Source organism: Tiliqua scincoides, chromosome 1 (assembly GCF_035046505.1).
Source record: "Tiliqua scincoides isolate rTilSci1 chromosome 1, rTilSci1.hap2, whole genome shotgun sequence".
NCBI classification, from domain to species: Eukaryota; Metazoa; Chordata; class Lepidosauria; order Squamata; family Scincidae; genus Tiliqua; species Tiliqua scincoides.
Genome location: NC_089821.1, coordinates 163,285,993 through 163,306,307, shown reverse-complemented (window position 1 = coordinate 163,306,307; position 20,315 = coordinate 163,285,993). Strand labels below are relative to the sequence as shown.

At 44.1% G+C, this 20,315-nt stretch overlaps 1 pseudogene; it reads left to right on the top strand.

Annotated features, from left to right (window-relative positions):
* The first annotated feature begins 19,790 nt into the window (after nucleotides 1-19,790).
* On the top strand, nucleotides 19,791-19,910 carry LOC136636985 (5S ribosomal RNA; annotated as a pseudogene).
* Nucleotides 19,911-20,315: the final 405 nt, after the last annotated feature.

Sequence of the window (20,315 nt, the reverse complement as noted above, 5' to 3'; positions counted from 1 at the left end):
CTCAGGACCCGATCCTGCTGGGTGTGCACTGGCTCATCTCCAGTGTGCACTGTTGCAGACATGCTGTAAGGCACATCTGTGACTCCTTCTGCCAGCTCAGCACTGGAGCTAGTCTAGCCAGTCTGATATTGGCGGTCTGCCACCTGGCGTTCACCCAGAGTGCCAGGCGGCGGAGAGGTGAGTGCGGGAGATGTTCTGGGGTGGGGGGAGGGCGGGGGAGGTGTGGCGGGGGTTGGAGCAGGGCAGGAGGGAGCAGGACCGACAGAGCTCAGCTACGCTGGATCCAGAGCCCCATGTCAGGCTTCACGTCCCAGCATGAGGCATCTTGATTCTGTACCAGCAAAATAGCCGATGCAGACAGGGCTATTCCCCTTACACAGGAGGCACTGCCAGCTGCCCGGTGCTCTCAGGATGCCGCAGCAGCCATTTTGGTGCTGTGGCAGTCCCGCACACTGGGCAGCTTAGGATTGGGCTGTCACACTCCCATTGGCCCTACTAATATATAACCCTTCCCCAAACTCCTGCTGCACACCTGCAGACCATTTGCTACACACTAATGTGTCACGGCACTCTAGTTGAAAATGGCTGGGACAGGTCATAACTCGGCGGTAAAGCACCTACTTTGCAAGCACAGTGTCCCAGTTTCAGTCCCTGGTATCACTGGGTAAATGCTTATCCAAAGACTGCAGAGCCACTACCTGCCAGTGTGGACAATACTGTGTTAGATGAACCAGTGATCTGACTCAGTACAAGCGGGCTTTCTAACAATATTTTTTAGATATATGTTCATGATCCTATTCTAGTGATAGACAATTTTCAGCCAGGAGCTGAATCCAGCCCAAGTCACAAGGGAAACACCTCCCTTGTACATCAGCTCAGAAGCTTGTACTTTCTCAGAAGTCTTTGTCTGCCTCCTAGAATGAGCAGTAAGGTATCTAACTCTAACCAAGCTTCTGTTACTATTCATGCAGGGGAGTACGAGCTAAAAGAGGTCTCAGCTTGTAGGAGATGGATTCAATCGCTGGAGTAAAGGTTCCTTAGCCATAAGCCATGCTCAGTTCAAAATACAGTCTCTGTTAAAATGGGAAAAGAAACTTGTAAACTGGATTTAATGTTTCTTCTGTTACACTGAATGTGTATGCTACATGCATTGATGGCTGTGGTGGGTATACTCTTTCTGCTATAGACCTGTAAACAGTTTTTGCAGGTTTTTTCAAAAACTTGTAAAACCTGATGAACTAGAGATGACCATGGTACAAAAGAAATGTATGTGTGGGTGTGTGCATGCCAAGGGCATACAATTTTTCTATTGTACTGTTTTAAATTCTCTTTAAAACTTTTGTCTGTCTCCCATTTGCTCTATACATGATAAAGTCAATGGTTGTAAATGTTCCTGATGCTTTACTTGCAATACAGCTCGCAGAGAAGCAAAACACAAAGTGTTTGGGCAGATGAAAAGCAAAGGTTGGAAACAATGAGGTTGTCAAGAAAATGTTCTGAAGTAAAGTGAAGTGATAAAAGTAAACAGTAGATATTTCAAGGTTCCAGAATTACAGAAGATGTTCTGACATGACAGCAGAAGCCTGTCAGGCAAGGGACTTCTTTATGAGGGTGAATGGTGGAGATGACAAAATGTTTAGAAAACTACAATATAAATCTGGCTCTGAAGCTTTTATTGTGTCTGAAGAGGCATGGGAGATTCCTGAAAGAGTATTTAAGAAACCTGAAAAAATATTAATTGTCAAAAACAAATGAATCGTTTGAATGATTTTAATTTCGCTGGAAAAGAAATCAGAAATCTCTAGAAACATTTGGTATTTATCAAACAGACAAACTATATAAAGGTAATTTATGGTAATCTAATAACGCAGTGGTTTTCAAACTTTCTTGAAGAGTTTGAGCCATTCTAAGTCCTTGCCGGGGCGGGGGGGGGGAGGCAGCGGGGGGAAGGCAGTGACGCAAACCCCAGGATCACGCCATTCAGGGGGCTGCAGGGTCTTGGCTGCACTTACCAGAGCCTCTTGCAGTGTCCTGGGGGTGCGGGGAGCCTTGCGTGACCTTCTGCAGGGCTCCCCGAAGCTTCAAAAGTGAAAGTGGAGCAATTGTGCTCCACTTCTGGTTTTGCAGAGGCAGGGTGCGATCGCTCCACTTTCACTTTTGAAGCTTCGGGGAACCCTGCAGAAGGTTACACAGGGCTCCCTGCACCCCCGGGAGGCTGCAGGAGGCTCTGGTAAGTGCAGCCAAGCCCCTGCAGCCCCCTGAGTGGCGTGATCCTGCGGATCGCCTCCTCCCTGCCTCCTCATTTCCCCCACCCCTTAAGGGGAAAGAGGCCAGGGCCCTCAGGCTAGCGTGTCATGACGTCCCAGTTTTAAAAGCCCTGTAATAATGCAATTCTATGCATTCTGCTTACAAGTAAGCCTTGCTGAACACAGCGAAACTTACTTCTGAGTAAACATGTTTGCTTTGTTCCCGAAACCAGAAGCTATATACCAGAAGCTATATAAAAGCTATATACCAGAAGCTATATATATATATATATATACCAGAAGCTATATAAAAGTCACTTCCAGAGGTGTTCCAAGGCCCATGGAGGCCTTTGGAGGCTGTCCCGGGCCCAGTGCAATATAGGAGCAGCTTCCAGAGGTGAGTCTCAACCTGGAAATGACCTCGAGTTGTGTCCGTTTGGCTCCAATTTGGAACCAGATAGAGGCAAGGCAGGTGGGTGGGTCATGGACCCACCTGGCCTTGGGTCACAAACCACCCAGTGATTCACGACCGACATTTGGAGAAACACTGCCTTATAGGGTTTTTGTAAGGATTCTATCAAGATAATATATGGTAAAGACTTAAAAAAAAAACTCAGAAAACACTCTACAAATTGTAAGTATTATTATTCAGCTTGCATGCCTTATTAGACGTAGACAGAGAGACTAAGCCATTCAGATTTGGTGGAGGCACCTTTGTAAGAAACAAAACTTTTACTCATTTTAAAATACATTTTAAATGTAAATACATTTAAATGTAAAATACATTTTAAAAAATGAAACTGCTTCAACAAAATCCTCAGTCTTGAACTCTTATGGACCCATTCTTAGATTCTTATCTATTGCAATGAGCCTACCATTCATTTTTTCCAACAAGAATGAGTCTTTGGCTTCCCAAAAGTGACTCCTCTCAGTCATGTTTAATAATTAATGGAGAAAAATTAAGTAACTTCATGAGGGTACATTTTCAAAATCTTCCCTTGGGTTTCAGGAACTCTAAAGCCAATTATTTTTAGTTGAATACATTTCCATCTTTTGAAATCAGTAAGAAAATCCTTCTGTGGTTGGAAAAAGGTATGTTCAGTAATGCTTAGCAAACCCTTTAAAAGCATATGAGACTGTTTCCACAAGTGGCAGTGAAATGGCCTTTAGCTACTAAAGAGGCAAGGATATCAGATAAATAAGCAATGGATCCAACAACAATAATTGAAGTAGATGAAGTAGTATAATAATAATAATAAAATTAAAAGAAGAAAAATTGCTGACTCCAAAATAATACAACTCGAGGATGGAAATAAAAGGGCTGGAAAAGGAGGGAATTGCAAGTACCTGGGAATTTTACAAGCTGAAGGAATTCAGCATACTGCAGGGAAAAAGAAGATCAGTGCCGAATACATAAAACAAGTATGAAAAATACTCAAATCTAAACTAAAAGGTGGCAACACAATCACAGCCATAAATACCTGGCCCATTCCAGGAATAAATATGGTGCAGAAATTATTGACTGAACTCAAGCAGAATTAGAAGCACTTGACCGTAACACTAGAAAACATATGACCCTTATAGAAACATTGTCCCAGTGTACCTACCAAGGAACATTGGTGGCTGAGGACTATTGAAAGTAAAACAAACTGTGGAAGAAGAAAAGAGGGCACTTAAGGATTACATCAAACACTGGCATTCCTGAAGGGGCGGGCAAAGCAGTAAGTTTCTTCAGGTGCCGGGAAGCCCATGTAACTTCTGAGCCAGTCATGGCTGCGAAAGTAAAGTGGAGCTGTCTCTTATGCTTTGCTCTCGCCTGCCCAAATGGCTCGAAGTTAAGGGAGAGGAGCTGCTTCACATGGACATCCTGACACCTGAAGAAGCTTTGCCGCCCGCCCCCCCCCCCGAGGAATGCCAGAGAAATCGAGAGCAGTCAAGAAAAATTTTTCTCAGAAGTTTATCAAGAGGATGCAATTGAAGTAAATGAAACAAAAGAGGCCTATGGGGAACAAACTATGAAAAATTGATTAGGCACATGGCATAATAAACCGCTGCATGGCCAAGAAAACAGAAGTCACGGTACACAAGAAGTGGTTGCAGCGTGGAAGAAAGAAACGGAGGGACTGACATTTGCTGCACAAGACCAGGCATTACTAAAAATGTTATGAAAGCAAAAGTGGAAAAGATCTCGAATGATGCCAAACGTAGGCTTTGTAAAGACAAAGATGAGAAAACTGATCACGCTGTAAGTGGGTGCAGCAAAATCACACAGATTACATAAAATGCCACAATAAGATCACTACCATGCACTGAAAGTTGTGCAAAAATACAGAATAACATCAGTATAGAAATGGTGGGAGCTCATGTCTGAAAAGGTGGTAGAAAATGAACAGATCAAAATCTTGGGGGACTTCAAAATCCAGAGAGATAAAAAAATTGGAATACAACATGCCAGATATAACTGTAGCTGAGAAGAAACAAGTGATACTTATTGATGTGGCCGCTCCAAGAGTTAATCAAATCAAGGAGAAACAATTGGAAAAAATCACAAAATATAAAGTCCTGGAAATTTAAATACAGTGATTTTGGGGAAAGAAAAAAACAGTCACCACTACTGCCATTGGTACACTAGGCACAATCCACACAGCCATCAAGTCATATCTGGCCAATGTAGGCATTGACAAAATAGCAATTGAACAACCGCAAGGAGCCACACTACAAGGAACATCCAACGTTATATGTTGACATCTCACCAGTTGGTTAAAGTTCAAACTGCTGAGCACCCAAAAATCCCAGTCTAAACATCTGGTGGGCTGTGACACCACCGATAATAATATTGTGTTGTGTTGACCGATTGTATTAACCATCACAATCCAGGTGCAAAATTTGAGTTGCTCAATTGATCATCTAATCGCAAGCCTATAATGAAAAGCACATCTTTCCGATTGTAAAGAGATGTTTTATTGCCTTTATCGTTCTTTTGTACTTCTGTTTGATTCAGAACAGCTGTTTGCCATGTGCGTCATAATCAATCAGATATTACATCTCTAATTTCATGCAGAAAATCTATATAGCTGTGCTTGGAAGTACAGGTATATGTGAATTTGTGCTCAGTCCTGATAAAGATGAGCAAATGACTAAAGCAAATAATTTCTTAACCTCTTGGAAAACATAACCTGAAGAAGCTTGCAAACAAGATGACCCATAGTTCAGTACTAAGCGTCAATGGCATCGCTGGAGTGGGGGTAAGGGCCACACTGGCTGATGCACACGAGGGGCTGGGGGTTGTGTGACACCACAAACCACACTGAAATATCTCTATTCTATCAAAAGTTATAGCCAAAAACCCAGCAGGGGCTGGGCAATGGTACATCACTACACCAACCACCCAGGGCATTGCCCCGCGCACTGCATAGGAGGAGGTCCATCATAGGGCGTTACATACTGGCACCCTGCACCAGGTGATGCAAACACCACTGGTAAGCATTCACTAAGGTAAGAACTATTACAATTGGAATCCATACATTCTTCCTCTGTAACTTGTTACATCAGCAATTTTCAATCTTTTTCATCTCGTGGCATGCTGACAAGGCACTGAAATTGTCAAGGCACACCATAAGTTTTTTGACCACTGACAAGGCACACCATGCTGCTGGTAGGGGACTCAAATCCCTCAATTGCCCTACTCATAAATGACCCTGCCCAAACCCCTGCGGCACACCTGCGGACCATTTGTAGCACACCAGTGTGCCAACACACAGTGGTTGAAAATCGCTATGTTACGTATATTATCATGCCATGTGTTTCTATGAGCCTACTAATGGGAGTCAATGATGTGGACTGGCAGTAGAGAAATGTGTAATGGGATGATGGTGCAGGTAGGTAGAACTTTAGTATGTGTGACTGAGGGGAAGAATTCAACTCAGGGGTGCGATTTGGGCTGGTTCTCAGTTCTGTTTTTTTTTACATTATGACCTCAAACAGGCAGGCCAGAAGAATAAATAAGTTTGGTCAGAGAGTCGGATCTGGGCTTTATTTTTCTCGGAAAAATTCTCAGATGCTGTTTTCGATAATGAATACTTGAACCATGGTGGCTCTGCTGCTGCTTTGTGAGATGAAGTTGAGAGAGTTCAAAAAGGCTCTGACACCCGAGTCACCTTTCTTCAGAGCTGTAAGTGATAGCCCTGATAGGCAACTACTTGGCTGTTGATTTAAGATCCAGAGATATGGTTAAGAAAAAAGGAGAAGGTCCTAGATGTCAGGTGATACTTTACTGCTCATAAAACCGCTTGAATCAGAGGGGTCACTCCAGCTATATCAAGCACTCTAAACCTAAAGACATCTTACTGTAACCCTACATGTTGTGAAACAATTCATCTTTTTTCGACCACCACCTTGAAACACATTCAGCAGGAAAAAAATACAAGTGCATTTTCTCCTGTGCATTATGCATAAGCTATAAATGTGTTTGCTTGCTTTACCAGAGGCATGATAACGTCTAAGTTGTCCAGACTAAAATGCATTCTGATTCCAGGAGATGCCTGTTCAAAAAATGCTTCTGCTCGAATTACCATAGCATAGGGCAACTGATTGCCTTTCACCTCCACTGCTGTGTGATCCCCGGTGTATGCAGGGAAATGGTTAGTTAAATAATACACTTGAAACTTCCAAGTTAACAGGCCTTATTCACAATCACATTGTCCAGTCCTGACTAAATTCCTGCTTGTCAAGAAGTGCTGGGGTGGGCTCTGCTGTATCCTGTGGGGGAATTTCAGCTGCTGGGTAATTTCTCCTTAGGGTAAGGGGACTTTTGGTATTTGTCAACTCTGGCACGATCTGTGCAGTTGATCAAACCCAGGAAGGGCATTAGGATATGGGGTATGTCAGTACCACTGATCCCACCCCCCAGGTCCAATCCGCCTACCCCGCTCCATCCCACCTCCTCCCCCTGCACCAGACTGACTGGATCCAGTGGGTAGACTGACAGCATGCACAGAAAGGCTCCAGCTTTCCTCCAGCACACCAACTACTAATGCTGTCGCAAAGCACTTTGTGGCATTTTTGTGACAGCGCACACCGGCAGAACACGCATTCTGTCAGCGCTGAAGAAGGAAAGGATGGTGCCATCAGTCTCCCGTACCAGCAATGGCCTCCATATCCTGAAACGTATTCTAAATATTTTGCCTAACTGTACAGTTATCAGCACCCGAGTGGCTCTTTATGTCAGTTCTGTCATTTTCATGTACAATGGAATATACATTTCCACTTCAAATATATGTTTGTTTCTCCTGCAAGCTATAGGGAGGCACATTTCTCATGCTGCGCATCACATTTATTTAAAGAGAAGCAACACCAAATTTGCTGTTACAAAGTATATATGACAGCCATGCTCAATGCTGTATTATTAATGAAAGTACGATCCCATATTCACTTAAGACAGTCTCAATTCAAGCGTACCCATTGACCATACATCACGGGAAGGAGATGCATGCATTGTGCTGATGAAAGGAAGGACAGCCACTGACAAAATGGGAAGTGAAGAAAGGGTGTGAGACAATAGGACTAGAGTGAATGCTATTGTGAATGCAGGCTATTGTGCCTAAAATTAATTACAGCTTGTAATTAATTTATGGAATGTACTGCCACAGAACATCACAATGATGATTAACTTTGGGCCAACCATGTATTATGTTAAAAGCAGAAGGAACATACTGGTGGGTGCCAGGGTCCCCTGGGCCATAGAGGATGGCCTAGTTCTGAGCCAGTGCTCTCCCAGCTTACCTTGCTCTCTTCCCTAACACCCCCCCCCCCGCCCAGTTTGTTCTACAACTTTCCTAGGGACTGGGACTTTTCCTTGGCATGCAGGTGGATGGAGGCATTTCCTTTTTTCCCCATCCTAGATTATTTCTAGGTGGTGATTCTACTGCATGGGAATGAACTGGTCCCCCTATTATTCACTAGGGAAGGGAGAGGAGGAAGTGGGCTGTTCTGGATCTCTCCTCAACCCAATTGGGTTTGACCCAGGTCTTGAGAGAACCACGTTGGCTGCTGCAGGACTTGCAGCAGCCTCAAAGTGCACTTCAAAAAAGAGAACTTCTGTGGCAACTCAGGATTTTCTTCACTCTATATGAGAGCTACACATAGAGTTAATAAACTCTAGTTACCACAAAACTTGAGATTTTCCAAGTAGGCTTTTAGGCTGCTGCAAGTCCTGCAGCAGCCATGGGGCATATCAGTGGGGCCTTGGGAGCGGGGGAGGGCCTGGGTAAGCCCAATGTTCCCTCAAATTTTTTTTCCTATGGTGCCCTATGGTGCCTGAGCAGGCACTTTGTCACCATCCAGAGTGCTCACTAATAACATCATCACTGATCTCTGGAGTGCTGAGGAGGATAAATCGACTGGTAGCAGGAGGGCAGGGCTCAAATGCTGCTCCTACACAATTCGGCTTTGCAAAGCCCAAGCTCTATGGCCACTGGCCATGGAGTTGCCACATCTGCCCTTTTGTGGTGCATGGCAACCTTTTTCAGCTGTATGGGGCTTCCATTAGAACATAAGAACAGCCCCACTGGATCAGGCCATGGGCCCATCTAGTCCAGCTTCCTGTATCTCACAGCGGCCCCACCAAATGCCCCAGGGAGCACACCTTATAACAAGAGACCTAATCCTGGTGCCCTCCCTGCATCTGGCATTCTGACAGCCCATTTCTAAAATCAGGAGGTTGCACATACACATCATGGCTTGTAACCCGTAATGGATTTTTCCTCCAGAAACTTGTCCAATCCCTTTTTAAAGGCATCCAGGCCAGATGCCGTCACCACATCCTGTGGCAAGGAGTTCCACAGACCGACCACACACTGAGTAAAGAAATATTTTCTTTTTCTGTCCTAACTCTCCCAACACTCAATTTTAGTGGATGTCCCCTGGTTCTGGTGTTATGTGAGAGTGTAAAGAGCATCTCCCTATCCACTCTGTCCATCCCCTGCATAATTTTGTATGTCTCAATCATGTCGCCCCTGAGGCGTCTCTTTTCCAGGCTGAAGAGGCCCAAATACCATAGCCTTTCCTCATAAGGAAGGTGCCCAGCAATCATCTTAGTTGCCCTCTTTTGCACCTTTTCCATTTCCACTATATCCTTTTTGAGATGCGGCGACCAGAACTGGACACAATACTCCAGGTATGGCCTTACCATCGATTTGTACAATGGCATTATAATATTAGCCGTTTTGTTCTCAATACCTTTTCTAATTATCCTAATGATCCTAATACCTTTTCTAATGATTCTAATGATCCCAAGCATAGAATTGGCCTTCTTCACTGCCGCCACAATTGGGTGGCGCTTTCATCGACTTGTCCACCACCAGCCCAAGATCTCTCTCCTGATCTGTCACAGACAGCTCAGAACCCATCAGCCTATATCTAAAGTTTTGATTTTTTGCCTCAATGTGCATGACTTTACACTTACTTACATTGAAACGCATCTGCCATTTTGCTGCCCATTCTGCCAGTTTGGAGAGATTCTTCTGGAGCGCCTCACAATCACTTCTCGTCTTCACCACTCGGAAAAATTTGGTGTCGTCTGCAAACTTTGCCACCTCACTGCTCACCCCTGTCTCTAGGTCATTTATGAAGAGGTTGAAAAGCACTGGTCCCAGGACAGATCCTTGGGGCACACCGCTTTTTACTTCTCTCCATTGTGAAAATTGCCCATTGACACTCACCCTCTGTTTCCTGGTCTTCAACCAGGTCTCAATCCAGGGGAGGACGTGCCCTCTAATTCATTACAGCTACACAACCACGCTGCCACTCAGCTTATAGGGAAGGCTGCCTTTGCCAGTACCCCTGGGTGTGAAGGACAATGGATAGAATAAGTACATATAGACAAGGTGTGAGGAGGGGCAGAAGCTGAGGGCAGCAGAGGTTCTGGAACAGGGAATGGAAGATGTATGTCCCTGAGTGTGTCTTTTTAACCGAGATGCCAGCAGCACAAAATCTGGAAATCTTTTGCCCCTGAGGAAGTCCCTTGACTTAAATGTGTTGGGCATTGCCATTTTCAAGTTTGAGGCTTGCTTCTCCCTTTGCTTTTCTGTCCATATTGCACATCTTCTTTGGAATAATGCATTAATTTTGGAGGATAAGCATTCAGAACTGTGCAATGCTGCATGCTGGAACTGCCTGTTAAAAAGAGAGTGTCAAAAATATGCAATCATCACTCCATGAACATTAATAGCAACATTTTCATTCATAGCGGCAGGGTTGTCATTTTAGGTGTCTAACTAAATTTCAGTGTGGATTAATTTTAAAAAATGAGTAGGCAGGAGAAACACCGTCTTGGAGGGGGTGAGTTTCAGTAGCTTGGGGGAATCAAGATGGTACAGGATACAAGGAGCTACTGCTTCCACTTTGTGACTGCCTCTCAACACCTCCTGGTAGCATCTAAGGCAGCAACATGTGATGTGGGGGCAGAAAGTGAGGCAGCAATGCCCCACCAGAGTTCTTTGTCCCCACCAGCTGCAGTGACTGTGATCATGCAAACACAACCCATGTGCTCCTGCTCAGAGCACGTGGGATGTCAGTGTAGCACAGTGGCAGCTGCGGTGCTTTTCAAAGAACCCATGGGGTGTTGCTGCCTCAACTTCCACCCCCACACCACTCATCCTTGATCAAAGCCACCTTCAGACCAGGTCTTCGTAATGCCAACCAGTCATAACCTAATAAGTCCCTCTGAGATCAGTGAGGCCTACTCCCAGGTAAGTGTGCACAGGATCACAGCCTAAGAGTATTTACTCAGAAGAAAGTGCATTTAATGAGAATCACTGAGTTCCATAAGAATAACTTCCCAATAATTGGGCATGGTTTGCAACCTTAAGCATGAACAATTGGAAGCAAGATTGCAGTCATAGTTTGGAGCTAGTTAGCAATGCTGTACTGCTAATTTTGATTGAATAGCTCAGGCCACACCTCTGTAAAGGGCAATGAGCATTTGGACCATCTGAGGAATTTGTTTCCAAATGAAGGGGGTGAGGCACAATATGTCTTCTAGTGACTTGCAGAGGGTATTTTTAATCTTCTCTATCTCTTGCACTCAGGCCTGGGACCAGCTAATGGTCAGTTGCTTTTCTAACATACTGTGCAATGGAATGTCGCCTGCTTTCTGAAATTATGACTAAACTGTGGGTGGATGGAAAGTGATCTGCTGGGGTGTGCAAATTTTAAATTGCATGGGTAGCTACACCCCTGTGTGTTGATCGCTAAAGATTCCAACAAAGGAATGCATGGAGTTTGATCTGAGAGATGGAACTAGATTTTTTCAAGACTCACAGAGCTGCCAGGCTTTTTTTTTCTTTTATTACACCACAATATGAGTTGGGATCAGGGTGATCAGACAGAGTGGAGGACAGAGTGGTTCTATCATATGACACTACCTATTATAGAGTTTGGAAGTGAGTTTTGCTGGGACTCATGTTAGGCTTTTCTCCACAAATATATAGTAGATAGGTGTTTTATTTTGGTAATACCTGCTGTGTTCTGTTTTATTGTTTTATATTTAGCTCTGTAAGTAGCCATGGCTTTCTTTGAAGAAGAATGTTGTAACTAAATAACTTTTCCTATTCAGGGATTGTTAAGAGTAGGGAATTTCAGCAGGTGCAGCTTGTCATCTGACAAGCTTCATCTGTTGAAATTTCCTCTTCCACACAATTGTTAAAAGTTCAGGAGCCCTAGAGTTGAATGGTTTGTCACCCCTGTATTATAAGAACATGTAACTAGGAAGAGGTGCAAGAATTTCTTACCCTAGGATGAAATTTCTCCCCATAATTAGTGTAAATTTGGTTCATTATTTGAACTAGATGTTATAACAGACTTACAGCAGCTTAGAAAGAGAAGTGGCAAGTAGGATATTCTTTCTTCTTCCTGTCTTCCAGGTGATACAAAATGAGTGGACATCATTGTACTCCGATTCTCTAAGGAAAGGGGCTGCAGGTTAATGGTAAAACACGTACTTCATATGTAGAAAAACAGCAGTTTAAATAATGTAGGTGATCCTGACCATTTCACTTACTAAATGCATGCCTGACAGTACACATGAGATTGGAGAATGAAGCTGCTGTTCCTTCTGTCAATCTCAGTTTGCTCCTGTCTCTCATAGTTTTTAAAGAGACAGTATGCATTTTTCAGCTGAAAGGAGCATTTCAGATGCATTTTTCAAAGTAATTTTGACTTTACGCTCCAACCTCAGAATGTAACCCTTGCATAAGACAAGGGGCAACTGTATTTTCAGTTTGCTTCATTAGTCTCCTTCATAGTGAGACTGCTCCGTTCAACTACATCAATGAATACTAGTCAATCTTATAAGATATGCAGAGGTCGGAAAACATACAACCAGTTTTCTAGGGTTGACCTGGCTACTAGTTTGGAACCAGGAAGCTTTGTCTGGCCAGGCACTACCAGCTGAAGTGAAAGTGACAAACTGGAAAGAAAGCTTCCAGATTGGGAAATGGGCTGGGAAAAGAATATACCAAACTGGCAAGGATTGGAGAAAGTGCAGGCTTAGCTGGAAGAGTGCCACAGTGAGAGGTGAGCTGCAGCCTGAAAGTGAGAAAATACATATCAACATCTTCACCCCATGGGCACCTTTGGAAGAGGTAGTGCAAGAGGAAAAGGTAGAAATGGTAGGCCAGAAGGATAGCAGCAGCTTCCAGCAGTCTTGGGTAAGGAAAATGCCTTTGACTTTTCTGCCACCTACGTTTGCTGGGATCAGGCCTTCAGAGTTGGCAAACCTGAAAATCAGGACCCCCAATATTGCAAATAAATTAGAAGCCTGTGAGCAAAGAGAGCAAAACCGATTTGGAAAGTCACCCGGCTTTGCTTGCATAAGTGATGGTGTGATGGACAGAGAGGGGGATTTCTACCAGCTGGTTTGAGTAGATTAATGCAAGAGATCCTATAGAACATATCCCTAGATAAAGACATGGGGGTCTAGTTTTAAAATCTGCAGTTTGGACCCAAACCGGATCCCAATTCCAGAGCAAAAAATGTAAGAAACTGGGGCCATTTCCACAACGTGGTGACAAAATGGTTAAAATGCCATGGAGGCATTCTGCATCTAAACCAGACAGACAGATTCCAAAAGCTTTCCCTTGGGCATGCAACCAGTGGATTGGAGTGTATTGAGTCTGCAGATGTCTCGAGCACAGACCAATGGGCTCGTTTGAGCTGGTTGGTTGAAATAATAAGGGAGGCTGCAAAAACAAACAAAATAGAGGGAACCGGTTCAGGAGGCAGACGGTTTTCTATTATACTGTCAGAATTGCATACCCAGCCTTCCTGGGACACAGAAGAACATCTGTAGTGTATGTAAGCAGCCAAGGTTGGTTACTGGCAGCTGCTCTGAATGTATGTACTATAATGAGCTGCAGTTCTCTGAAAAGCTGAGATGTTCACCTTCACAGCTTTGCTGAACTGCAGCCAGACAGTGTGGGACTCCAGAAATCCTATCAAAAACGCAGAATCCTTCTGGTTGGCAGCACAAGTCACTCAATGTGTTGCAAAGCCTGTAGTGTTTTATGAAGAGAATAATGTTGCCATTTCAAAATAGCACAGAATAGTCCAGATCACTTAAATCAAGAATTGTACGTATGAACAGTTCAATCTTTAATGCATTGTAACACACTGAAATGCAGGCACCCCTTGCCTTATGCAAGGATTACGTTCCAGAGTCAGCTGTAAAGCTTAAAATCATGTAAACTTAAAATTGCCTTGAAAATCCCTTACATCAGTGGTATTCAAACTGGGGCGTCGTGATGCCCCAGCCTGAGGGTCCTGGTTCCTTACCCCTTAAGAGGCGGGGGCAGCCAGGAGGTAGGGAGGAGGCAGCGGCGCGATCCTTGGTGCACTTGCCCAAGCCCCCTGGAGCCCCCTGGGAGTGCGGGGAGCCTTGTGCGACCTTTGGCAGGGCTCCCGGGGTCAGGGAAGGTGACAGCAGAGCGATCGCGCCCCGCTCTGCTAAACTGGAAGCAGTGCACAATCGTCCCACTTCCCCAAAATGCTTCCTGTTTTGCGGAGGAGGAGCGCAATCACCCCACTCTCACTTTCCCTGACCTGAGGAGCCCTGCAGACACTCGCGCCCAGCTCCCCGCAGCCAGGGATGGTTGCTGCAGGTACTGGAGAGTGCACCCCAGTCCCCGCAGCCCAGTTAAAAGGGGAAGTGGGGCAATTGCGCACCGCTTCCAGTTTAGCGAAGTGGGGCACGGTCGCTCCACTATCACCTTCCCTGACCTGGGGAGCCCTGCTGAAGGTCACGTAGGGCTCCCCACACCCCCGCGGGGCTGCAGGGTGCTTGGACAAGTGCATCAAGCCCCTGCAGCCCCCCTGAGCAGTGCGTCCTAGGGATCGAGCCACTGCCTCCCCCCCGCCCCTGCAAAGACTTACTGCAGGATTCAAACTTCCTGCAAGTTTGAAAACTGCAGCCTTACATCCAGAAAATACATACTGTCTCTTTAAAAATTACAATAGATGGGCAGGAACTGAAACTGATGGAGGGAACAGCAGCTTCATTTTCTGATCTCAGTATGAGCCAGGATAATGTGATGGTTCAGAAGTCAGACTTAGATCTGGAAGATCAAGGTTCAAATCCCCACTTAGCCATGAAGCTTCCTGGGTGATCTTGGGCCAGTCGCTATCTCTGAGCCAGAGATCTGGGGCCAGTCACTATCTCATCTACTTCACAGAGTTGTTGGGAGGACAAAAAAAGGGGAGCAACTCTGACACCAGTGTTTCTCAAACTGTGGGTTGGGAACCAATTTCAGGTAGGTCTCCATTCATTTCAGTGTGAATTGAAATGGTAGTCAATGGAGCTTACTCCTGGGTAAATGTGGATACGATTGCAGCCTTTAGAATGTTTTGGATTTTTTTTTTTTCCATCAGATCCCAACTGCTTGGGAAGGTTAGGAGAGTTCTTCATTTTAAATAAATTTTTAAACTTATACTTATTCTAAATTTTTAATGCACTTAATTTGATTTGGTTTGGTTTTGTCAGATGGGGTGTCAAAAATTTTCCTGCTTAATGATGTCACTTCTGGTCACAACATCATTCCAGGTTAATCACTTCCAGTGGGTCCAGACAGATTGTCATTCTAAAAAGTGGAACCTGGTGCTAAAACCTTTGAGAACCACTGATGTGCACCATCCTAAACTCCTTGTAACAAGGGTGGTATAAACATGCAAAAAATTAAATGAATACAGGTATGTCATGCTATCTGTGGGGGTTCCTTCCAGAATTCCCCGTGGTTATATGAAGCAGTGGATACCAGGGAACACCCCCCCCATCCTTTGGGGGCATTAAAAATATGACTTGGTTTTTTGAAAAAAACCAGAAATGACTTTCTTTTGCTCTAAGGTTCAGTCTGAGCCTGGCAGAGGTCACACACAGATATGCGCATCCTCTGCTGGGCTCAGACAACCCTCCAGAGGCGAGGGGAGCAGAGTTTTCCTTGCCTCTGGAGGAGACACACATGGGGTGTGTGTGTGCAGGGGTGCCATGGAACCAATCCACGGATGCAGGATCTGTGAATATGCACCCCCTCATATGTTTCAGTAATAGTCATTGGCCAACACAGGTTCAAAACCTAGTAGCCCATGTTCTGCTCTACTGCCCTACTTACTGTCAGAGGCCACTGTGCCATGAAGGAGAATGCCCTTAGGTTCCTCCCCTTGTTGCTGGACTGACTTCTCTTTGGTAAGTGGGCCCCGTGCTGGGCCCCCGTGGCCCCGTGCTGGGCCCCCGTGGTCCCAGTGCCCCCAACCTCCTTTGCCAGTGGAATGCCAGCAGGGCTGTGAAGTATGGCATGCAAGAGGAACACCTTGGCTACCTCAGACACCTGGCTTAGAATCCAACGGAAAATGTGATGGCCCCCATGCACCATCAATGTGTATCTGAATAGTCCTCAGATACACTTTCTAATATCAGAATGAGAATATTCATGTAAAGTAGATGACCACACTGGCAGCAATAAACATTCTATGTGTATCTACTTGGAAATAAGTCCTGTTATAGTCAATGGAGCTTACTCCCAGGTATAGGGAGTATCCAGGTATCCTAAGATCCAGTATCCTAGTATCCTAAGTATCCAGTAACCTAAGATGTCCCAGGGCAGGCATCCATGAAGGCAAGTCCTGGAGAAATTATTTTCCCCAGTATTTACAAAAGTACGTAGTTGGCCATAGGCACAAAAATCAAGCATGGGAGTAGAAGGAAATGTCTGGCTGGTTGCTGTTTAATGTACAGGGCACCTTGAATGTGTTGCTCTGTACAAAGTCAGGCCATCAAGCAGTTAAATCATTTCTCTTCCCCTCATTCAGTGCCTCTTGCACACAAGAGATCCCGTGCTCCTTCACCTTTCCCCCATGCAGAACCTATTACACACACATAGGGCTTTCATTCGCTCCATATGCTCCATAGTGCTTTCCAAGAGAATTATAATAATGCGGCTCCTACTGCCATGCTTGTATAATTAACCTCTGGTCTTTCAACTGTATTTTGATACACTTGAAACGCTACCTAGAATTTAAAATCCCCTGCACATTAAAAAGGCCAATCCAGCAAGCAGATTTCTGCTCCTTTCTTTGGAATTATTATTATTATTATTATTATTATAGAAATCATTGTTGATTTATCAATCTGGGCAAGTGATGGTGCTAATGAAATCTCCCAGATTGCTAGAGGAACATCTCCTGCAGTATTTTCTGGGTAATAAACAAATCAAGGAGGAGACATCACAGCACCTGTCTGGAGCTGCTATGCTGAGAAGGAGAAGTCTCCTTCTCTGAGTGCGACCCTACACTTTTCAGAGGCTCCTGCCTGGGTTTCTGGACACCACTGCTCATAAATATACTCCATCTGATTTTCCTGCAGCAACCTGACGTCTGCTGTGTTCCCTACTAATGCATTTTCAATGTGGCATGAAAGTTGTCCCATTCAGAGGACAATGCCAGCGTTCCCATTTTCTTCATCCATCACACTTGTCCAGGCACTTTGTGTGCATACATTTGCTGTCTTTCATGTTTGTCAGTGATGGATGTGTACACTGAACTGTGGTACACCCACCACATCCATGGCTTTCAATTAGACTTCATTCATTCCAAACAGTGGATGCATCCAAGTGACTAGTGCTGAGTGGAAATGAGGTGTGGCATTGTTTTTAATGGATATTTTTGCCCCCTGTGAAATGTACTCCTTTCATTTTGGCACATTGTCAAAAAGGGTGGATGTGTCTGCAGCATGGCTCCCTCCATGGCTCCTGTCCAAAGTGAGGGCAGTGCATTTTGGTCTGATTAGCAATGTGGCATTATTACACAGCCAACTCAAAGGAAGGGTAGTAAGGAAGGACTGACCTCACTTTGAATTAGCTTTGTGGTGTCACCATGGAGCCAAATCGGATAGGCTACATCTTTTATTTATTTCAAAGACAAACATTATGAAAGTGCATACAACAAATGCCAAATAGAACAAAGAAACATTTCTGTGATACTACTTTTTATCCGTTTTTTAATATTTCAGTAAGCTGCTTTAAGCATAAATCTTAATGGAAAAGTGGGTATAAACTGAAGACAAAACTATCATAATGACACCAATGCATAGTGAAATGGATTCAAATGCACATCCAGTGGCATAGAAAGACTGAAACATAAAGAATTCTACAACACTATATTAAGATCTGATACAAGATTCATTATGCATATTGTTGTTGAAGACCCATCTATTCTTAACTAATTGAACACTACCATATTTTTTTTTCCAAAGCTGTGAATTCAATTTTGTTCTAATAAGCTTCTTATTTTTTGAATATTTTGTAATCTTTTTAATGTGACTTGGGGGAAATTTGGGAGATGATTTTTTTTTGTGACTAATGTGCTTTTAAAAATATAATTTCTTTCTATTTTTATTGTGAGATCTCAGGTGACGCCTCTAGCAATGTTAAAGACAGTGAAAAGAGTGACAAAAATGCAAATGATAAAGTATGAGGGGTAAAAACTAAGAGGCAATAGGAAAAAAAAACACACGTTTTAAATATTTTTTTAAGGAAAGTTTAGGAAAGTTATCTCACATTCAGGGGTCATCTTTATTTCTGTTTCAAGAGATTTATTTGCATTTCTCAGTATCTGGCAAAAATAACTCACCTTGCCACTATAATACTCATACATGTAATTTCTCAGTAATAACATCTATCCCACAATTAAGCAGATGCACTAATGGTAATTGACTATTTAATATCTTTGAAATGGTAATGGCCAGCACTTTCCAAAAATATCAGCCTTAGCACTGCATATGAAAAAGTTGTGTCTATCCATATGGTGTTTGAGTGCTCAATCCTATGCATGCCTGCTCAGAAGTAAGCCCCATAAAAGTCCAAGGAAAGAGTAGCCAAATCCTAAAGTCACTGCCGCCAAGTGCAGTAGCACCAAAACTGCTAGCATTGCATCCCGTGGCCCCGTGGCAGCCACTGGAGGTCTCCTCAGGGCAAGGGGACTTTCATCCCCTTTCCCCAGGGAAAGCCCCAAGCCCCACAGTGGGGGCTTCTCAAGTCTGTGCTGGCTATTTTGCCTGTGCAGACTTCAGAGCTCTGTGTTGGGCCTTCTGGCCTGACACGAAGTTCAGAATCAGGCGGAGCAGAGCTTCACCTGCCCCACCCCCTCCTTTCTTGGCTCCTCCCCCACACCGGAACACCTCCCCTCCTGTCCCTGAGATCCTCACTGCCGCCCGGAGCTCTTAAGAACATAAGAAGAGTCCCCCTGGATCAGGCCATAAGCCCATCTAGTCCAGCTTCCTGTGTCTCACAGCAGCCCACCAAATGCCTCAGGAAGCACACGAGACAAAAAGAGACCTGCATCCTGGTGCCCTCCCTTTCATCTGGAATTCTGAGGTAACCCACTTCTACAATCAGGAAGTTGCACATTACACATCATGGCTTGTAACCTGTGATGAACTTTTCCTCCAGAAATTTATCCAATCCCTTTTAAAGGCGTCTAGCCAGATGCCATCACCATATCCTGTGGCAAGGAGTTCCACAGAACAACTATGCAGTAAGCAAAGAAATATTTTCTTTTGTCGGTCCTAACTCTCCCAACACTCAATTGTAGTGGATGTCCCTTGGTTCTGGTATTGTGTGAGAGGGAAAAGAGCATCTATCTTACCTAGCTCCAGCCAATATCCGACTGGCGCTGGTCTGGTACCTGTGCTGACTTGACGCAGGATGTCGTGGGCCTGCCTTATTGCATATATGAAATACCTAGCGCTGGCAGTTCACTTGTACTACCAGCGCAGAAGAGCTCAGGATTGGGCTCTTACCCCCAGGAAAATGAAGATAGGATCTCAGTCTTAGCAAGTGTACAAAATGTTAGTAAGTGGGGGTTGTATACAAGAATAGCATATAAAAATAATGCATGATACTGTCACAATATCTGAGTGTTTTATGTAATGTGTAAAGGATATAGTAAGTGATGAGTGCACAAAGAAATGAGCACACATTTAATACCAGGAACTTTTTCTTAAGATACAGCAACTGTTACCCTGCACATGCCTGATTTCATCTGATCTTGGAAGCTAAGCAGGGTCAGGCCTGGTTAGTACTTGGATGGGAGACCACCTGGGAATACCAGGTGCTGTAGGCTTGTACCATAGTCGTTCGAGACTGAAGATTGCCAACCATTTTTTCTTAAGATAATAGAAAGGTTCAGCTATATATTACTAGCTATATATTGTATGGTCTGAAGAAGTTTATTTTAATTTGCTGCCTGGGTTGTTTATGTCCTGTTCTTTAGGATGGATAGGTATACATTAAATGTAAACAAGGCTTTCCTTGCATTAACACTTCAGAGCTTCTAGGGGTGTGTGTGTGTGTGTGTGTGTGTGTGTGTGTGTGTGTGTGTCTGGTCAAAATTCTTGTACTTGTGATTTGTATTACATAAATTGCTTGAGATGTACAAGTATAAGTGTACAAAAATAAGTCATGCTTGTGATATAATGACAATATTTTATAATATTCCAACATTTATTTATTTTGTGCCAAACAGAGC